This window comes from Anabrus simplex, chromosome 12, assembly GCF_040414725.1.
Source record: "Anabrus simplex isolate iqAnaSimp1 chromosome 12, ASM4041472v1, whole genome shotgun sequence".
Lineage (NCBI taxonomy): Eukaryota > Metazoa > Arthropoda > Insecta > Orthoptera > Tettigoniidae > Anabrus > Anabrus simplex.
This window is the reverse complement of record NC_090276.1, coordinates 269,259-290,938: the sequence shown is the minus strand read 5'-3', so window position 1 is coordinate 290,938 and position 21,680 is coordinate 269,259. Positions and strand designations below refer to the sequence as shown.

The window sequence follows — 21,680 nt, the reverse complement described above, 5'->3', positions numbered from 1 at the left end:
ATGAGTGCTACGCCCGTCTCTGGACGGGCTGACGCGGCTGGTCCACCAATGCTATGCCCGTCTATAGACGGTGCACAAGAATTTATTTTTTAAAGTTTCCCGGTTCACTCTCGATTGCTGATTCGATCTCTGGCATGTTCTGCCATCTGTTGGGCATTATGTTGTAGAACTAATTGATCATGGCTTATAGCTTCGGAGAGTAACTTAGAGAGCTTTTTGTAAATGTCTGTGGAGTGCATCTGTGATGCAAACAAGCATGGCGGAACAACAAGGTAGTTGCTCTCGCCGCAATGTTATTTCGGATCAAAGAATCTTTCACTTATTAACCACAGCAGAAAGTGATGGTGAAGATGATGATTTTCATGAATTGTAAAGCGATACAAGGAGTGCTGAAAATATCGCAAACCAGGTAAGATGATTGCTATATAAGAGCTCGCTCCACGTAGCAGTCTGTGAAAGCCGGTGTTGGTGCTGATTATGTGACAAAGGGCTATACATTGTGCCATCCTTTGAAGTGTTTCACACAAAGAAAACCTTCTGAAGGTATCAAATGTTGAACAGACTACTCCTACTGTGAAACTTCTACTACCTGAGAAATATTTACAATTTAGGGAAGACTAATACAGAAATATAATTATCATAAACATTTAGTAGTTGTCATGACCATGATTATCACAAGTTTACATTTTATGTTGAATTTGTTAAAATATAAACTTGCGTCCTTGTAACGAGTTGCATGTATTAGTTGCTTACAGATTTTAGGAAATCATTTTATTTTGGGTTCTTTACTTTGTATAACGGTGATGTACGTATGGACACAGTGTAATTTTGTTTTCTCTCAAATAATATTGAACATAAGTGTAGGATCCTCAATGCAAACCATGTGACCTTAGCGGGGTGGGGAGGCTTACACGTCCCAATGAAGCGGATAGCTGAGCCGCAGGTGCAACCATATCGGATGGTTATCTGTTGAGAGACCAGACTAACAAATGGTTCATTGAAAGGGGGGTAGCAGCCTTTCATAAGTTACAAGGGCGGCAGTCTACGTGATTGACTGATAAGGCCTTGTAATAATACTCAACACGGCTCAGCTATGTTGATATGGCTGAAAGCAACTGGAAACTACAGCCGTAACTATCATGCAAGGACATGCAGCTCTCTCTGTATGAAGGATTTACTGATGGTTTACTCCCAGGTAAAATATTCCGGAGGTAAAATAGTCCCCCGTTTTGATCTCCAGGTGGGGACTACACGAGAGGGGGCGATCATCACGTAGATAGTTACTAACATTTTGCGAGTCAGAGCATGGAATGATAGAAGTTTGAATAATTGTGGTAGGTTAGAGAATCTACAAGGGAAGATGGATAGACTGAAGTTAGATGTAGTTGGTATAAGTGAAGTACGCTAGCAGGGAGCAGGATTTTTGGTCAGGAGACTACAGAATTATCAACACAGAATCAGACAGGGGTAATGCGGGAGTTGGTTTAATAATAGGGCAGCAGGTAAGCTGCTATGAACAGCATAGTGATACAATTATTGTTGTAAAGATAGACACCAAACCAATGCCCACTACAATAGTGCAGGGTTATATGTCTTCTAGCAAGATACCCGTGCTTCGCTACGGTATTATACTGTTTTCTGCGAGAATCCACCAAAATTCCCGATCTGACTGGTTTTCTATTTTAAGGCACGTTTCCTCACATTTTTCAATGTTCCTTTCCAGCAATCGATTTTGTACATCCCGGGCTAGGCTCAGGTATTCCTCCCGGTCAGTTGGGTTCGTAAATCTTTGCCATCCTTTCCTATAATCGTTTTTAATATGGATAAAATCCTTCAGGAGATCTGGCATCGTGTCATATTGGGTGCCTTGGCGGCACTGAACCCGCGGCCGGACTGCATTCTTTGTCATTACTTGTCCAGGAGCCGTTTCCAGCGCGGTCCGCACATTTAACGACGATCCGGATTATTATTATTATTACTATTATGTCTTGCTGGAATGGCTGATGACAGGGAAAACCGGAGTATCCGGAGAAAAACCTGTCCCGCCTCCGTTTTGTCCAGCACGAATGTCACATGGAGTGACCGGGATTTGATCCACGGAACCCAGCTGTGAGAGGCCGGTGCGCTGCTGCCTGAGCAACGGAGGATCCTTATAAGTACATTAATAACAGTAAAATCAATTGGTCTCACCTCCTTCTACACCCCACCGCCGTTAAGTTTATTTACCGCCACCCCCCCCCCCCCAATCAAACGAAATTAAAAGAATGCTTGTTTCTTTATGTTTAAGGGAGATTCCAAACACCAATGTTCAGGTCTATTACCTTCAGTTTTGAGATATAAGTATCCCCATAAAAATAATTTAATTTTTTCACTTCATTTCACATTACTCCCCCCCCCCCCAAGTGAATTTTCCCGCGAAAAATACTTGTTTCTTTAATAGTAAAGAATTTTCTAAATACCAATTATCACGACTCTAACTTCTTCAGTTTTTGATTTGTGTGTCCTCATGAAAGGAACTCAACTCCTTTACACTCCCGCCCTCCAAGATGGTTTCCCCACCAAAACGTGTTTTTCTTTTTTTTTTAAAGGAGATCCAAAGACGAATTTTCATGTCTGTAACAACTTTAGTTTTTATTAGATGTATGTATTCTCATACAATTAAGTCAATTAATTTTTCAATTCTTTCACCCCCTTCATTGGATTTTCCGAGAATACGTGTTTCTTTACTTTTAAAGCAGATTGCAAATATCAAATTTCACATCTGTAACATCTTCATTTTTGAGATATCAGTAGCCTAATTAAAAGAATTCAACACCATTTTCAGTCACTTTTACCCCCCCCCCCCCACCGCCACCACCACCCAAGTGGTATTTGCGAAAACTAAAAGTGCACGTTTCTTTATGTTTAATATAGATAAAAAATACCATTTTTCACTTCTGTAACATGTTAAGTTTTTAAGATATACTATAAAAATACTCATTTTAAAATTTCACCCCTTTTGAGTTCCCCTTAAGTGGAGTTTCCAAAAACAAATCACCTATGTTTCTTTACATTTACAGGAGACTCCAAACACCCACTTTTTACGTCTGTAACATTTTACATTTCCAAGATATTCTGTAGATATAGTCTTTCAAAAAATTCACCCCAATTTGTCACTCCTGTTTAATCACCATTAATTGGATTTTCCAAAAACTAAAAAATACGTGTTTCTTTATTTTTAAAGGAGATCCCATATACAAATTTTCAGTTCTGTAATATCTTTCGTTTCTGAGATATGTGTATCCTCATTAAAGGCATTCAACCCATTTTTCACCCTTTTACACCCTTCCTATTAGGATTTACAGGAAACAAAAAAATACGTGTTCATTTATTTTTAGGAGATTCTAACTACCAATTTCTACATCTGTAAATTTTAAAGTTTTAAGATGTAGACACACTCATTTTAAATATTCACCCCTCTTTTCACCCCCCAATATTTGGATTTTCCAAATAATAAAAAAATATGTGTTTCTTTATTTTTAAAGGAGATCCCAAACACCAATTTTCAGGTCTGTAATATCTTCAGTTTCTGAGATATAAGTAGCCTCATTAAAGGCATTCAACCCCTTTTTCACCCCTTTTCACTCCTCCTATTGAGATTTTCCGAAAACAAAAAAATACATGTTTCTTTATTTTTAATGAAGATTCTAAATACTAATTTTTACATCTGCAAACTTTTTAAGTTTGGAGATATAGATTCACTCATTTTAAAAATTCACCCCCCTTTTCACCCTCCCATTAATTGGATTTTCCAAAAACAAAAAAATACGTGTTATTTTCAAAAGAGATCAAAAGTACCAATTTTCAGATCTGTAATGTCTTCAGTTTCTGAGATATAAGTACCGGTATCTGATTAAAGGCATTCAACCCATTTTCCCCCATTTTCACCCTTTCTCACCCCTCCTATTGGGATTTTCTGAAAACAAAAAAATACATGTTTCCTTATTTTTAAAGAAGATTCTAAATACCAATTTTTACATCTGTAAACTTTGAAAGTTTTGAGATATAGATACACACATTTTAAAATTTCAACCCCCTTTTTCACCTCCTTAGCGATGGAATATCCAAAAATCCTCTCTTAGCGAGCACCTACATCTTAATATGAATATATCCCCAAAATTTCATTTCTTTATGTCCAGTAGTTTTGGCTCGGCGATGATGAATCAGTCAGTCAGTATAAGTTATTTTATATATATAGATTAGTTCAGCGGATGATGAAGAAATTGAAAGAATATATGAAGAGATAGAATATTTAATACAATATGTAAAAGGTGATGAGAATCTAATTGTGATTGGAAACTGGAATGCAGTGGTAGGCCAAGGAAAAGAAGATAGGAGAATTCGGATTAGGGCAAAGGAACGAAAGAGGAAGTCTGCTGGTTGAATTCTGCACCAATCGCAAATAATGCTTGGTTCAAACACCACAAACGACGGCTGTACAGATGGATGAGACCTGGAGACACTGGAAGGTATCAAATAGACTTCATTATGATTAGGCAGAGATTCAGAAACCACTTGTTGGATTGCAAAACTTTCCCAGGAGCAGACGTGGACTCTGATCGCAACTTCTTGGTCATGGAATGCCATCTAAAGTTGAAGAAATTCAAGAAGGGAAGGAACCCAGTGAAATGGGATCTAGACAAGTTGAAAAAAAAGTGTGAAGGATTGTTTCAAGGAACATGTTGCACAAGCACTAAATGGAAAGGCTAAAGGAAACACAGTAGAAGAGTGGACAGTCGTGAAGAATGAGGTCGGTAGGGCTGCTGAAGAGATGTTAGGAAGAAAGGAAATATCAACAAAGAATCAATTGATAACCTGATTGAAGGATGAAAATACAAGTATCAAAAATGAAGGGGGCATAAAAGAATACAGGTGATTAAAAAATGAAGTGGATAGGATGTGCAGGGCAGCTAAGGAAGAATGGCTGAAGAAGTGCAAGGATGTTGAAATTAGCATGGTCCTAGGAAAGGTAGATGCTGCATACAGAAAAATCAAGCAAGCCTTTGTAGAAAGGAAAACTAGGTGTAAGAATATTAAGAGCTCGGGTGGAAAACCACTTCTAGGGAAAGAAGACAAGGAAGAAATATGGCGGAAACATATCCGACAGTTGTATCAAGATAGATGATATGGTTCTCGAACATGAAGAGACTGTTGATGCTGTGAAATGGGTGACCCAATTTTGAGGTCAGAATTCGACAGAGCTTTGAGAGACCTAAATTGGGGCAAAGCACCAGGAATTGATTACATTCCTTCTGAATTACTGACTGCTTAAGGAGAAATCAGCATGTTGAGGTTATTCCATTTAGTGTGCAAGATGTATGCGACAGGAGAAGTGCCCGTCCGATTTTCGGCAGAATGTTGTTATACCTATTCCCAAGAATGCCGGTGCTGGCAAGTGCGAAAACTATCGCACTATTAGTTTAGTATCACATGCCTGCAAAATTCTAACACGTATTATTTACAGAAGAATGGAAAGAGACGTTGAAACTGAGTTTGGGGAAGATCAGTTTAGCTTTACAAGAAATGTAGGAAGACATGAAGGAATCCTGACTTTACGTCTGATCTTAAGAGGATCGAATTAAGAAGGGCAAGGCCACATACATGGCATTTGTAGATCTAGAAAGAGCATTTTATAATGTTGATTGGACAAAGCTATTTGAGATTCTGAAGGTGATTGGGATCAGGTGCTGAGAAAGAAGAATTATCTGCAATCTGTATAAAAGTCAGTCTGCAGTGATAAGAATGGAGGGCTATGAGAAAGCAGCGAACCAGAAAGGGGTGAGGCAAGGCTGCAGTTTTCCCCCCCTCCTTTTCTGTGTTTATATAGAACATTCAGTAAAGGAAATCAAAGAAGAATTTGCAAAGGGAATCAACATCCAAGGAGAGCAAATCAAAACCCTGAGATTTGCAAATGATACTGTTGTTTCATCTGGGACAGCAGAAGATCTGGAAAAGTTGCTGAAAGGTATGGATGGAGTCTTGGATGAGGCGTACAAGATAAAAATAAATAAGTCCAAAACAAAAGTAATGGAGTGCAGTCGTACGAATTCAGGTGATGCAGGAAATATTTAAGAAATGAAGTCGTAAAGGAAGTAGATGAATATTGTTACTTGGGTAGTAAAATAACTAATGATGGCAGAAGTAAGGACGACATAAAATGCAGACTGGCACAAGCAAGGAAGAGCTTTCTTAAGAAATTTGCTCACTTCAAACATTGATATAGGAATTAGAACAATGTTTCTGAAGACTTTTGTTTAGAGTGTGGCATTGTATGGAAGTGAAACATGGGCGATAACTCTGTCAGAAAGAATGAGAATAGAGGCTTTTGAAAAGTAGTGTTACAGAAGAATGCTGAAGGTGAGATGGATTGATCGAATCGTGAATGAAGAGATACTGAATCAGATTTTTGAGAGGAAATTTTTGTGGCTAAATTTGACGAGAAGAGATAGAATGATAGGACACATCGTAAGACACCCAGGACTTGTGCAGTTGGTTTTTGAGGGAAGTGTAGAAGGTAAGAACGGTAGGGGTAGACCAAGGTATGAATATGACAAGCAGATTAGAATGGATGTAGGATGCAGCAGTTATGTAGAAATGAAATGGTTAGCACGGGATAGGGTGGCATGGAGGGCTCCATCAAACCAGTCTGTGGACTGATGACTCAAACAAGTGTAGGATTTTTAATTTGCTTTTAGATTTACAAAGAAGAAACGTTTTTAAACATTTTAAGCGAATCTCCCCACTGATAAGTTACAAATTGAGGCTTCAACTAAGTTTTTTACATAGGAATGAAAAAACTCAGCACTGAGGTACGAAACAGTCAACTGGTAATGCAGCAATTGTACTCTGCCTATCTCTATACTAAAATAGAGTACTTCCATGCCCAAGACCACTCTATTACCTGAACCATGCTGTCTCCTCTCCTTGATATTAAATTTACTTGTTTACAGTATATGCTCGTATATACCTATGTGTTGTAGGGGCCACCTGAATTCATTCCACTCAGGAAGTGGCAAAGAATATTCTCCGGTTCTCGACACCTCTCACACGACCTACCTCTAACCATCGATGAGTGCGAGGACGAGTTTTGGGCTGTGCAGAGAGACACGGTCAAGCCTCAGCGACTACAGATCTACCGAGCCACAAAGGGATACTGAGGATATCGTCTCTTCAGGGCAGTTCGACCACGAGAGTACTCCTCACCCCGTCATGAGGCAATTCTCTACGCCTAGTGTGTCACATGAACAGCTGCTACCTAACTCTCTCAGCAGGTAAATTTAGCTCTGAATTTAGGGGGAAGGAAAGATTTTATAAGTCAGAGAATGTATTTTTCTGATTACCAAATTTGCTTGCATATATAATTCACTTTTTTGACAGAAAATAAGTGCAAAATTTTTTGTTGCATGATATATGTGGGGATTTGTGTGGGAAAGATCGTGTTCCCAAAAAAAAAAAAGAAAAAAAAAAAAGAAAAAAAAGGTAAAATTTGTGGTTATTGGTAGCATGAGAGTGCAACGCTGTCTTTCACACCCAGTTGTACATACAAGCACGCTAGGGTTCTCCCTTATTGGTGATGGTGGTTGGTAAAACCAGGAAAGAACAAGGAGTAATTCCCAGTTTTACGGGAATGAAAGATAAAGGATCAGCAGTCAACAACAACATTTATTATAATCTTTCAGAAAAAAAAACAATAAATTATTTGATTAATTTGATCCATGATTAAATACGAAATTCAAGTGACGTAACCTAGCCTTGAGCCGAACTGACCACCGGCCGTGCACATTATAGTGATTATAAATCGAAACTGAGAAAATTCAGAATTATCTGAATATTGCATTAAATGTGAAAGGCTGGCGCAAGCCAAACCAGTATTGAAACTTTACATAGTAGTAAATGAATATTCAAAAACATCAAATGACGAAGCTAAATAGAAAAAACATGGGTTGCTTTAACAATAGATTGAAAAGGACACGAAATTTAATAACGAACTTGAGGCAGACTTGCAACATTAAATTCTCCACCGGGGAGATAACATTAACAATAATGAAAACATTGAGCTGTCAGATTAATAGTCCAACACTGCAGTGTAAAATACAAATCCTTTTAGGCAAACCAGCTCAGTAGAAAGTGTAATCTTCTAGATCAGACATGCTGACAAACGTAGATTAAAAGTGTCCATAAAAATAAAGCAGAATGCTAACTCCAGGCTCGCATTAATGAATTTTAATAAAATAGAATTGCTGAACAGGCCAGCTGGTGCGAAGTAGGAGGTACTCGGCTTGACATAGTTTTGTTTATACAGGAGGGCAAGCCCGTGTCAACGGCCCCAAGCAGGGCGAAGTGATTACATGTCATGAGAAATGCCGCTTCCAAACACGCGGCGAGGCTTGCAGGCTGGGTGTGTAGTCCCCATGGACGTTGCTGCGAATTGACAGTTCTAGCGGGCTGCCCGAAGCAAAGTGAGGAGCCAAGTCCTCACGCTGAGTCCTTAAGTCGAGCCTTCGAACGGAGTCCAGTGCGGAGTGCAGAGCAGAGTGGAGTGGAGCATGTTGAGTAGCAGTCCTTAAGAAGCACTGCAGAATATTCCAGATTCAACAAAAAGTAGTGCTGCAAGACTAACAATAGTAATTACTAAAAAGTACATGAGGAACCTTATCATAAAATACAAAAATAATGAAAAAAGATAAGTCCAGAAAGAATATTCATAATTTCCATACAATTAATAATATAATAAAGGCAAGGGAAAAAGCAGAAATAACCAATGAAAAAATAGAAAGACGCGGAAGAACACATTCTCGGTACCAGAAGGAGACAAGTTACCGGTGACGCAAGCAGTCGTGTGAAGGTAATGTGACCAATCAACAGGCGACGTAAAAATGATGTAGGTTAGCGAAGCGAAAGGAAGAAATAAGCAGTGTTCTTATGACCTGTAACATGAGTGCACGCCAAGGGGAACATGTTATAAATCAACGAAAAATAACTAAACGTTACATAATTAAAGGTAAGCGCAACATCATACTTAAATTCAAACAAGTAGAAAAGTACCGAAAATAGTGAGAAATGGCAATAAATCATACGTTCATGAGCGCATGAACCAGTGGTGTTGCATGGCATGTCGAAGTTTATCGGGGTTTGATCTGCAATGCCAATCTGAGATAAGAGGTAATTGTTTTTCTTCGGCATTACTATCACATGGCGATGATAATGTATGATTTTGTCGCTGAATCGCTTGGCATTCTTTGGCAGAGAGATGTTCATGTTCGCAGACACAATCCCTTTTGTGTCATGAATCTATGGATAAAATCCCGGCTCACTTTCAGATTCCAACAGCTGATTCCTCCTTTAATCGCTAGTCTGTGTGCTTTGAAATGTAGCATCTTGTGCAAGATACTAAAGCCATCATTTCGAAACTCTGTAGCGTAATGAAGCAACTCGTCTTTCAGCTCAGGAACCAGTTTTTGGCCCTCTGAATGCCTTACGTGTTTGGTTGGTGGTTTCTAGCGCAGCTTTGTGTTTATGCCAGTAGTGTACATTGAACTCGGTCACATTAATTTCTGGACTGGAAGCTCTGTTACCATGTTCTTCAGCATATTTTATCACTTTGAGTTTAAACCCAGCCGTATAACCTATGTATCTCCATAACTTCAAGATCGCCCTACACAAGAAAACTTAGCTGAGAAACAAGAACGAAACTTGAAGATTTAATACTGGTACTTATCGACAATAAAACAGATGGACGATACCTGGGTAATACCGTGATCACTTGACTGCCTGGACTGGGAAACGCTCCCTGTTAATGTGATCATCTCTGCTGGACATGTAGCGATAAGCATATTGACTGAGAGAGAAGGATGGCTGAGTGTAACTGACTGGCTAGGAATGCGGCCTTGGGGCGAGGCTTTGCGAGTTAGGTATTTTTGTAACAACAGCTAGCCTCAACCGTTTTGCAGGTAGAAAAAAATGCAGTTTCTTCTTGTACTGTCACGAGCAAAGTACCATGACAGCAATTGGTACGGTTCCGATATTTAACCCTTATCCCGCAAATTAAAGTTCTCTGTGTTGTCTCTTCAACATTACTAGCACCAACTTGTCACCCGAGGTTCTGTCTCGGAGGAAGAACATTCCAGATAAACACCGGTAATAACAAATCTGTTCTAGGAGATCTATTCCTCTGTTACGACCGTACATCTTAGCATGTAGTTCAAGCCCAGTGCTTTATACAATTACGCAGCTTATATGTCTATCAAAAACCTCGGTTGCTTTCTTATCAGTGTATTAACACTAAAATATGGCTACAATACTTATAGTCCAGTCAAGTTAAACATGGAAAGGGGGTCGTGCTTGCAAAAGGTCCGGTCATTCTGAATTTTGTATATGTTTTTAGGACCTGAACCAATATTTAAAAAATCAGATTTGCAGTTTCGAAAGTGCTGTGCGAGCGGCGGTGTATCCAAAAAACCATGAAATTTTCTAACTTTTTTCGGGTTTTGCTCAATATCTCAGTGAAGGAAGGGTCTGACTGGTATAGTTACTCTACATACATTTAAAGTATACTAAATGTGCTACAATTTGAGACCAGGGTGAGCTCTATACAGACTTTGGTTTCCAAGATACAGTTCTTCGAAAATAGGCATTTTTTTCCAAAAAGTGTTTTATTGGGAATGGTCACGTATTTTGTGAAATATCTTCTAAAATACACATCCCATGTCAAATATTATACGAAATGAAGCTGTAGTAAATTTAATTGGCTTTCATTTGAGACCAGAGTGGTAACTGTAGGCCCAGCGGTTCTCTCAAAAACGGCAAATAACCAAAAAATCATGAGTGGGTTTTGGGGGGGAAATGCAAATAAACTGTTCTCACGTCTTTTTATGATTTTATTTATTTTTTATTGGAGCCTTCATTTGTACACTGTCCACAAGATGCTCCCTTTTGTCCACACAGCTGGACATTTTTTGTACGCTAAGAGCGTGCTCCTTTACCTTCAGGATATGATGGCTCTACAAGAATGGATGGATAAAAGTGAATACGATAATGTTCACGAAAGGATCATTCGCCATTCGCTGGTCTGACAAGTTTTGGTCTGGGTTGTGGTCAGACCTAACAATTGAACAGAAGCTGATGCGATCCAGGAAGACAGTGTGCTGGCAAGGTGGACAACAGGAATGGTGTTTATGGTGAACATATGTGAAGAGCTTGAAAGTTTTTGCAGCATCTCATATCCTACTGGGGAGCAGCATGTAGACATGAGACCATCTAGAACCTTCTGAGATAACAGATGTGGAAAAGCTCAAAAACTGGTTTGCTCTCCACCCTCCATTTCCCAAAACTGTCAAGTTTGCTTTCTATCAGTAGTAGTTTACAGACAGGTCCTGAGGATTTAAAGGATGACTTCAAGTATGAGTTGGCCCCGTTCCCGATATCTCTGTTCAATGCTCAAGGACACGAAATCCACTCTGTACTCTGCCTTCATTCCTCTTTCCAGACACACGCCGATAGCTGCCAGCACTCACGTCGTTTTAGATGGTGGGTACCTCTTGCACAAGGTTTTGTGGCAGCGGAAGAGCACAGTTCGAGCACTTTTGGCGCGTAATACCACCTACGTCCGTAACCACTTTGGGAAGAACGTTTCCATCGTTTCTGACGGCTACCCCGAAGATGCTACCAAAAAAACACCAAAACAGCGGAATGACTCCAGCGCTACACAGCTCATTCCAGCTATGAAATGACGTTCGATGAATCCACAGTAATTCAAATTGCTCAATAACATCAAGAGACGCCTAATAACTCTTCTTTGTGACGCCTTTCAGAAGGGGGGAGTAGAAGTGGCTGTTGCCGAAGAAGATGCGGATCGAGAGATCGTCACGACTGCGCTTTCAAAAAGAGCAGTAGCCGATCGGGTCGTCATAGTTGGAGGGGACGTCGACCTGCTCATTCTTCTCAATGGTTTAGGCGCTGAAGAGAAAAATGCCTACCTTCAGAAGAGCACGAAGGGCAAAGCTGGTTGCTGTCACTATGACCTCCTACAACCACCAGGACTCCCAGCGATCACCAGGGAGGGTACTATTCACCCACGCGTTTACCGGGTGCGATACCCCCTCAGCACCGCTTGGCCAAGGAAAGACCAAAATCACAACACTCCTGAGCAAGAGTGAAACACTTGCTGAGCAAATGGAGGTCTTCCTTCGGCCAGACTCCACCCCACAAGCCATAAGAGAAGCAGGCATCAAGTGCTTTGTGGCTGTGTATGGGGATGACATCACAAGGGATACTTTGGATTTCCTGCGGTATAAGACGTTTGTCACTTCAACGAGCATAAACCTCGCCCGTTTGCCACGGACGGAAGATGCCGCAGACCACCGTGCAGCAACAAGGTGTTACCTCAAAGTGCAGAAGTGGCGGGGAGTCAAATTGAATCGTACTGATTGGGAGTGGAAACTGTCTTCCCAGGGGCTCTTCCCCATCCCCACCACCATGGATCCCGCCCTTCTGCCCTTCTGCAAAAATTTTCATGTAAATGCAAGAAAGAGTGCTCTGGGAGCTGCTCATGCAGAAAAGTTGGGCTACAATGCTCAGTCCTCTGCCAGTCATGCAGTGGCAAATTGTGCATTAACGTCCCAGATGTGGAGCTGAAATGCTCGGATGATGACCCGACTACAGACTGGGCACGTCACCCAGCGTCCATAACAGCCATCGAGACACCATCTTGGTGCGAGCGCAAGCCCGGGCCATTTAAGAAAAACAAGGCATGATTTTGGCAACCAAAACAATACCTCGATTTATATTATTTTTCTTTTTTGTGTAAGTGTAATTTGTCCTTATAGTAGGTACCATGATGTTTGTACAAGCATTTTATTATGAAGGTATGTAAAACAATGTTTGACGATGACGTAATTCCCGATAGGTATATTACCTTTTTCTTTTTTCATCAAACAATTTTTTAACAGTAAAAAATTTAACTGATTGATAAATAAAACGATAAAAGCCTTTCCCCCCCAAAACCCACTTATGACTGTTTTTGGTTATCTGCCATTTTTGAGAGAACCGTTGGGTCTATGGGTACAAGTCTGGTCTCAAATGACAATTACATTTTTTACAACTTCATTTCATATAATTTTTGATGTTGGGTGCATATTTTAGAAGATATTTCACAAAATGAGTGATCATTCTGAAACAATTTCACTTTTTCAAAAAAATTGCCTATTTTCGAAGAACTGTATAATGGGAATCAGTGGCTGTATAGAGCTACCCCTGGTCTCAAATTGTGGCAAATTTAGTCTACTTTAAAAGTATATAGAGTGACGAGACCGGTCAAATCCTTTCTTCACTGCGATATTGAGCAAAACCTTAGTCCGAAAATTTCATGTTTTTTTTTTTTTGGGTACACTGCCACTCGCACAACACTTTCAAAATTGCAAATCTGTTTTTTTAATATTGGTTTAGGTCCAAACAACATATAAAAAATTCAGAACGACCAGACCTTTTGCAAGCACCGATGTACGTCTTGACTGGACTATTACGGACATATAATAGAACCAAACGTGTTTTAATGAACTCAATAATTTTATAATATAAGGAATTCCCTGTCATTTGTATACACCTTATTATTAGTGATTGATAGACAAAATCAGTCATACTTTATAAAGGACGTAAAATATTCTTATATCATTCATTCTGGATTTAAGTTTGTCAAGTTCAAGTAGAGTGCTGTATACAATTATGCAGCATATATTTCCTTCAGAAACTACCTTCTATCTAGAACCTTGGTTGCTTTCATATTAGCCTATTAATACTAAATATGGCTACAAAACCTACAAACATACAATTGAATCAATCTGTTTAATGAACACATACAATATCACTTGTACATACTACTAGTGATTGAAAAAAAAAAACTGACAATAAGTTATTTTTGATCACAAGTGTATATTTTAAATCAATCACTCAAATTTTAGTCTGTCAATTTCTTTTTAATGATACGATTTTTAAGGTGTAAACCTGAAAATGTAAATGCTCAATAATTATCATGTAACACTTGTAAATAACATTTCCAAGCTTTTTAAATGGATATCCATTTTAAGTTATTAATATATATTGACTATAAGTCACATGTTGATATAATTTCAAATGTCTCTGTAGAAATTCCCTAGCCTGATGTTCGCAATCACTTTGCTGAAACCGGTACCACGAGAATAAAATAAATTGCTGGACTTAATAATCTCCCATAATTTAGTATTGAATAGATGGATCCTAATATCTTTTTTCTTTACTTCGTGAATCTCGCTTCAATACAGACCATAAAAATGAAGTTTTTGACGCTAAATTGTCTCTACTACTCGTATTTTAAATCTGAATTTTGATCTTATGACCTGTATTTATCTTTCACGATTTTGGAGATAGCACTTGCTCTTAAATCATATATTTAGGCTATAAATGTTTACAGCAAACTGTACTGCAGCAAATAAAAGCAATAAAGTAGAACCTCGATAATTCGAAATCGATTAATTCAAAATCTTGCCTAATTCGAAGAAGCTCTCGTTCCCGGAAACATGAGGTAGGGTTTTGTATGTTGTTTAAATTGTTTAGTTCGTAATTCGAAGTACAATGTCGGCCCCATTACCGAAATTCAGACTTTCAATTCGAAACTGCATTTACATTTTAGAACAATAGTATGTTACAGAGTAATTTAAACTCAAAATTTATCCGCGTCATGATAGTTCGTGTCTTCCGGACTGTGCAGGGGTAGCTTTCTGCACTTTCACACACTTTTGTGTGTATACAGTGTGCTTCATAATTACAAAGTACGAGTGAAATCGGAATTCTTTTGTATACAACGTTTTAAGGAACGCCGTAATATTACTCAACAGGCAATGTGTGGAGAAACAGAATCCGCGAACACTGGCGATGCCGACAGTTGACGAAAAGCGTGGCTCACATAATCAATACGTAGGCACCGAACAATATTGTCATTGCTGATGAAACTGCATTGCTTTCTTTTTATGCCGAGACCAAACGGTTTTATGGTTTTAAAGGAGAAAGTGCCAGCCGGGAAATCGTACAGGGTTGAGGGGGCGGGTCGTTGTACTGTGTTGCAATGCATACGGAAGCGAGAGAATTCCTCCCCTCGCCATAGGAAAGTTCGATAAGCCGCAATGTTTTAAGGGTGTCGGGCACTTCCCATGCAAGTATAGTGTATCTAAAAATGCAAACGGTAGAGTAATGAAAAATATAATGCATTTGCACAGGGAAACCAGCATAGTTTATCCTCGTCTTTGAATCGTGTGATTTTTTTTCTTTCCTTGCGTGAGGTTATGTTTTTCAGTGATTTTTGGGAGTGCATTATTTGAATATTGTAAACACCCCGTGTTGGATACATTTCGATAGTTTTTTCCATGTCTTTCGAAAGGTTAAACTGTGAATCAAGGTGATTGCATGCATTTATGGGTCATAGAATACTTAGTGACACGGCAAGTGTTTACATTTCTGAAGTACGAGAGAAGTGCCATGGCGGGAAATCTTACAAGGATAATGTGACTGTATTGTGTTCTCATGCAGAAGGAAGTGAGAGACTTTCTCCCCCCTGTCAAAGGAAAGTTTGATTAGCCACGATGTTTTAAGGGCATCGGGTACTTTCTATGCAAGTACAGGGATACAGTACAGTAATCCAATGAATAACGCACTTGCACATGGGAGTCAGCATAGACTTCTCCTTGTCTTTGAATCGTGCTTTTTTTCTTTTCTTTCTTTCTTTCATTGCGGGAGGTTATGTTTGTCAGTGAGTTATCCAAGTGCATCATTTGAATACTCTAAATGCACTTTCTTGGATGCATTTTGAAATTTTTTTGTTTTTTTTGCATGGCATTTTAAAGGTTTAAACTTTGAATTATGTGATTACTGCACGCAGTTACCCTTGATTCAAAGTCCAATTTTTGAGTCCCAAATACTTGAGGTTTTACTGTATAAGGTTCATAGTTTAAAATGCCTCAGTTTCATTCTTAATTCAAGCTTGGTGTTCCAGTTGCCTTCGGTTTTGCTCATCGATTAATACACCAAGGAATTTAAACTCCTCTTCTCCTTTAAATATATATTTCCCAATTTTCCAAGACAATCTGCCAACCTCCTCATGATTCGGTCTCTGCACAACGATGTAATTTCTTTTTATTGTTTACCCGTAAGCCAATTTTTGCTGCCATTTCTTCTACTTCCACAAATAACTGCCTAATTTCTAATTCATTGCAGCCAATAAGAACAATATCATCCACATATGCAAGGATTTTGTTTTTCCCCAAATATGATGCCAGCAGGTGAAAAATAACCTCCAACTTTTTTTCTAGTCATTGACTGGGTCAGGGATGTAATGAATGGATCGTATATAGGCTATTAGTACAATGGAGTCGCCACTCCCAAAGTGATTTATGAATAACTGATAGATGCTATGAGATAAGAATGGAGTGTGGTGCTGGAATGAAAGATGCCAGGGAAAACCAGAGTACCCGTAGAAAATCCTGTCCATCCTCCGGTTTGTCCAGCACAAATCTCACATGGAGTGACCGGGATTTGAACCACGGTATCCAGCGGTGAGAGGCCGACACGCTGCCGTTTGAGCCACGGAGGCTCGATGCCAGCAGGTACAAGAGCTATTTTCCTGATAACCTTCTCCTGTGCAATATTGAATGGTGCAACACCCCCTAATAATGATGGGTCTATAACGTTCCGAAGAGAACGTCATAGGGAAGTGCGCACCAAGACAAAATTTAAACAAAGGAGCAAAACAATAAATAACACCTCAAAAGAAAAATGAGCAAGCAAGGAAACATTGAAGAGTGCAGGACCTAACCCATAAAGTAAGGTAGAGGGGATCACTAGGAATTGCAATGAACAACACTCAAATAACACCAACTTTAAAATTTTAAAATAAATATATACTTGAAAGAAAATTCATTTTTACATATTATTAAACGAGAACTCTTTAGACCCCAATAAATAAAACGAATAATAAGGAATGAAAATCAAAATGGCACCCATGAAAATTGGGTAAAATAAATAATCTAGATATAAATAAAATTCATATTCTTTAAAATAAAATCGTTTCTTCATTTTAAAAGGAAAATCCTGGTGCACCAGACAGTTTAAACTTAACAAGTTACTACGAAGTGTTCGTAAACAAACTTAAAATTTTAATAAAATTAACATCAAATTATTTAATAGAGGGCTTCCGATATACCCTAGTGGAAGGATCATTTCCAGTAAAACCCACGTAACATAGATCAAACAAAGCATCAAATAAATGGAACTCCACACAATAACCGACCAATATGAAAACACATGCCACAAAGAAATTACAATAATATCAACACAAATAAAGAATTAAATCAAAAACACGACCTGTAACGAATAATGTAATGAGGCAGGACACGCAACCACGAGAACGAAAGCACACGATCTCGCCTCAATACTACAAACAATGTCATTATATTCACAGCAGCACACACCAGCATACACAAAACCCCACGAGACAATAATGCACAATGTCAGTTGCGTAACTGTCACACGGCGATAAGATAAGCAATAATAATCAGAAGAGTAGGTAAGGCCAAAGCTACGATCGCTCCACACTAGGGATGCCCAAAACCCTCTATTAAAACCCCAAACCTTACATTGTTAAGGAATTACATCTTTCAAATAAATGTGGGTATCCCCACTTCATAAAACAATAATCAAATAAAACCACCCGCAGAAATGCAAGAAATATACAATCCTATTCCCTAACTATACATATTAAACAAAAAATAAATCTACGAAATATTCAAATAATAATAATATAGTTTTAAGAAAGGGGTGGTGTTCAGTGCAAACGTAGTAATTAGGTCGTAACACGAATAACAGGAGGCCGTAACACACGAAACAAAGCACAAAACAATAATAAGAGAATCGCAACATGAGAGAAAAGATGAAAATGTGCACCACAATGAACACTGCAATATGAATATGAGATATACAAATAGAAACGGTACACGTACCAAAAACTCAGGGAAACACACCAGATCCACCAGAAATAGGAATAAACCAAAGTGAAACACAAAATTTGAAAAAAGCAAGGACGAATTTTGACGGTTACCTAGAGCAAATAATGCACTACGCCTTTACACTTCACACACTTCAAGTATGAATGCCATCACCCAACAGTGGCCTAATTTCACTTACAATAAAAACACTTATAGAATACAGTAAATCACACCCAGAAAGTTATATACACAGTAATAAAACCTAAAGGCGTACCTTCGTGGTGATCAATTATGCTCAGGTAACCTACTCGTGTTATACCTAATTGCTACTGCACCCACAAATAAAAATAAGAAAAAAAACTTACATAATAAACACAAATATTCTTAAAATACTGTACACAATATTAGTCTTCCTCGCTAGGCGAGGTATACCCTCCTTTATTAACAGATTCCAATCAGTTCAGTCATAATAATAATAATAATAATTTGAGTAGCAGCGTAGCCGTTAACCATGGCGATTAGCTTCCAGTCACGAGCAACTCCAACAGCCAAAAGATACACTCCACACTCCGCCACTTGGCGCAACACAGTCTCAACCCTGCTACACGCTCTGGTGGAGACCGCCGAAACACAGAGAAGTTGCTAGGCACACTCATAGGTGGCATAGAAGTCCATGTATCTGTCCAACCATGTAATGATACCTCGTAGAAGCACTATCCAAACAGAAAACTACGTGACGAAAAGTCACAATTGCTACGTTTAGATTGAATAGATGACCAATATTCAAACAGTTCAGAGCGGTCATGCATTAATTAACCCAAATCTACCAGGTGCAAGGTTTTAGTCATCCCATACTCCAAATGGTGTTGAATTACTGTTTCATACGATCGTGGTGTAATCACAGCTCCGTACAGTAACTAGGCCGTGAACATGATGTCCGTAGAGGAATTGAATAATTGAACAAAATTACTAGTTCCGATGAGAGACACCATATAAATATGTCGCGTAGACAGTAGATTGTTCAAAGTATATGACATAACAAGCGTATTTAATAAAATAACGCTTCAATGGAAGAGGAGATAGTGCATCCCCTTGTCTCAGACCAGATTTATTCTGGAAGGAACTTGATTTTCTGTCCTTGAGCAACACACACCTAACATTACCATCTATTAAGTCTAAAACCTACTCGGTATTTATTATCAAATACCGTACTTCACAACGTTAGTAACTTTATTTTATATCTGATTGTGAGATTCCAAAGAAGAATATTATACTTACAAAATGAGTATAGAAAACAATGAAGCATTAGTTATATAGTAGAGTTGACACATCAAGAAATATGTATACTTACATGGCAGAGCCCTCTTCAGTAATCCTACACCATCCATACACAGTTTGCACATGTTAATTTTATGGGAAAGTCAAATTCCATCGTGATGTTCCACAGCCCTTATCTATGGATTGAGTCATATGCCTTGAAGAAATCTATAGAGAGATAATGAACAGACCCCTTGTGTTCCCACACCTTGTCATTAAGAGTCTTAATTGCAAATATATTGTCTGTAGTGGATCTTTGAGCAAATGGTTTTGAACGCTGTGAAAGAACAAGACAGAATTCTATAGGCCATGTTTACAAAAGATATACCACAATAATTTTGAAGTTCTTCCTTATCCCCTCCTTTATAATTGGAACAATATGTGATTCCTGCTATTCTTTTGGAATAACATCATGCTTAGAGTTTGTGATTTTTAGCATTTGCGATAAATGCGAAATATGCCGAAACTTTGTCAGTGTATGTGCCTTCATCTTATATGACCCGTACGGGTGGTTTTTAGCGATTTCGAATTCGCGATAAAATGCGAAATTGGTTCAAAATGCGAAATTATACAATTTATGCGAAATAGATGCGAAACTCTCAGTTTTATACGAAATAAACATATATTTTTAAAAACTATGCATTTTTCTTAAAAATAAGATATAAATGTTATTTATTTCAGGAGAAATAATTATTACGGCGCCCATTGCGATAGTAAAGCGATAACATGCTTTGACGGACACTTCCGTCTTGGTGCACGGGACTTCTGTAAGTTCATTATCGCAGTTAGCTGGTCGGAGAGATTTATTCTCTTTGTTTTGCAGCCTAACCGATTGATGTCAGATGACACCTGAAGCTATTTTCTCTGTGTAAATAGTAACTCTGAGCTGAGATACGGAAAATAAAAAGCACCTCATTTTGCAGCTCGTTGTAAACAATCATGGCGGCATCCAAGCGCGGCATGGATGAGTTTATTCGTAACTGGCTTGAAAATAGTGATGTTGAAAGTGGAAAAGATTCTCTGGAGAGTGAAAATAATTCTTCAAATTACAGTGATAAAAGTGATTCCGATTTCAGTTCCAAGATGATAGTGCCAATTGAAACTACGTGACAAAACCGGAATGCAACAAGAGCGAGTGAGAAGTCTAGTTTTACGTCACACCGACACAGATAGGTCTTACGGCGACGATGGGACAGGAGAGGCCTAGGAATGGTAAGGAAACGGCCGTGGCCTTAATTACGATATAGTCCCAGCACTTGCCTGGTGTGAAAATGGGAAACCACGGAAAATCATCTTCAGGGCTGCCGGCAGTGGGGTTCGAACCCATTATCTCCTGGATGCGAGCTCACAGCTGCGCGCTCGTAACCGCACGGCCAACTCGCCCGTTGAGAAGTCTAGTAAAATGATACTTGGAATTATGATCTTGTTGACAATAAGCCTCTTCTGTAACGTGTAAACCAGTTTTTGAAATTCACTCTATAGTGAGGAGGGGGTTGGGTAATAATCCGAAAGAAATGGACTTAGGGAATGAATTTCTAACCCCACAGTTCTGGGATCACGTTACTAAGGAAACCAATACCTATGCCTCTACATTTCTTGCTAATTTATCTGCTTCCCTTGAAACCAGTAATACTTACGAACAAAAACATTGGTTTCCTGTTACTATAGACGAGCTAAAAGCTCACTTTGCTTTGTGTATTCTTACGTAGCCTATGTGATTAATCAAATTTATGTTAAAGTGACGAAAAATAAATAGTATGTAAGGGAATATTTCCTTTCACAAGTAATGGCAGGCCAAAGGGTTAAATCATTCAATGTGTGGAATTTCTTTCACTGGCTAAAGAGCACTGCAAGGAACAATCAATTAAACAGCAAATACACTTTCAAGCACCACGTTCATTCTCTTTGTGTGTTGACCCTTGATCTTAGTCGGTTATTCTTGACATTGGTGTTGAGTAGTGGTTCTGTTTAAAAGTACGGTAGCGATTTATTTTATTGTCTTTTAGCCATGGGTAGAAGCGAAGTGACGATCAAACAGCATGCCGAAAGTCACAAATCGGTACATTTTTATGTAAGGATACAGATGGCCTATATTGATGTGCCGACTCTGCAATCAAAAACTTGAAGCAGAAAAAAATGTTTTGCAGGCTTTCCTTTGCCTTGGCAGCACTTCTGTGCATTTGGGCCTCTACGGACAGTGTCGATGTAGAGTATTTTTTTTATGAAAGTACAACATAATTATAACTGATAGGCGGTCTCAAATGAAGGAGGACACCTTTTAAATAATTGGCATGTTGTACTTAAATCATCATTGAAATT

General features: G+C 38.8%; 1 long non-coding RNA gene across 3 annotated transcripts in view; it reads left to right on the top strand.

The window, feature by feature from the left end:
- The window catches only part of LOC136884230 (uncharacterized), a 222,298-nt gene that overhangs the window by 175,691 nt on the left and 24,927 nt on the right, over window positions 1-21,680 (top strand). For 2 of the 3 annotated variants that reach the window (XR_010861317.2, XR_010861316.2), the window contains one exon: window positions 7,020-7,310. The exons of the other annotated variant lie outside the window; for it this stretch is intronic. This is a non-coding gene — a long non-coding RNA (uncharacterized lncRNA). The remainder of the gene's footprint in view (window positions 1-7,019; window positions 7,311-21,680) is intronic. 3 annotated transcript variants of the gene reach the window in all.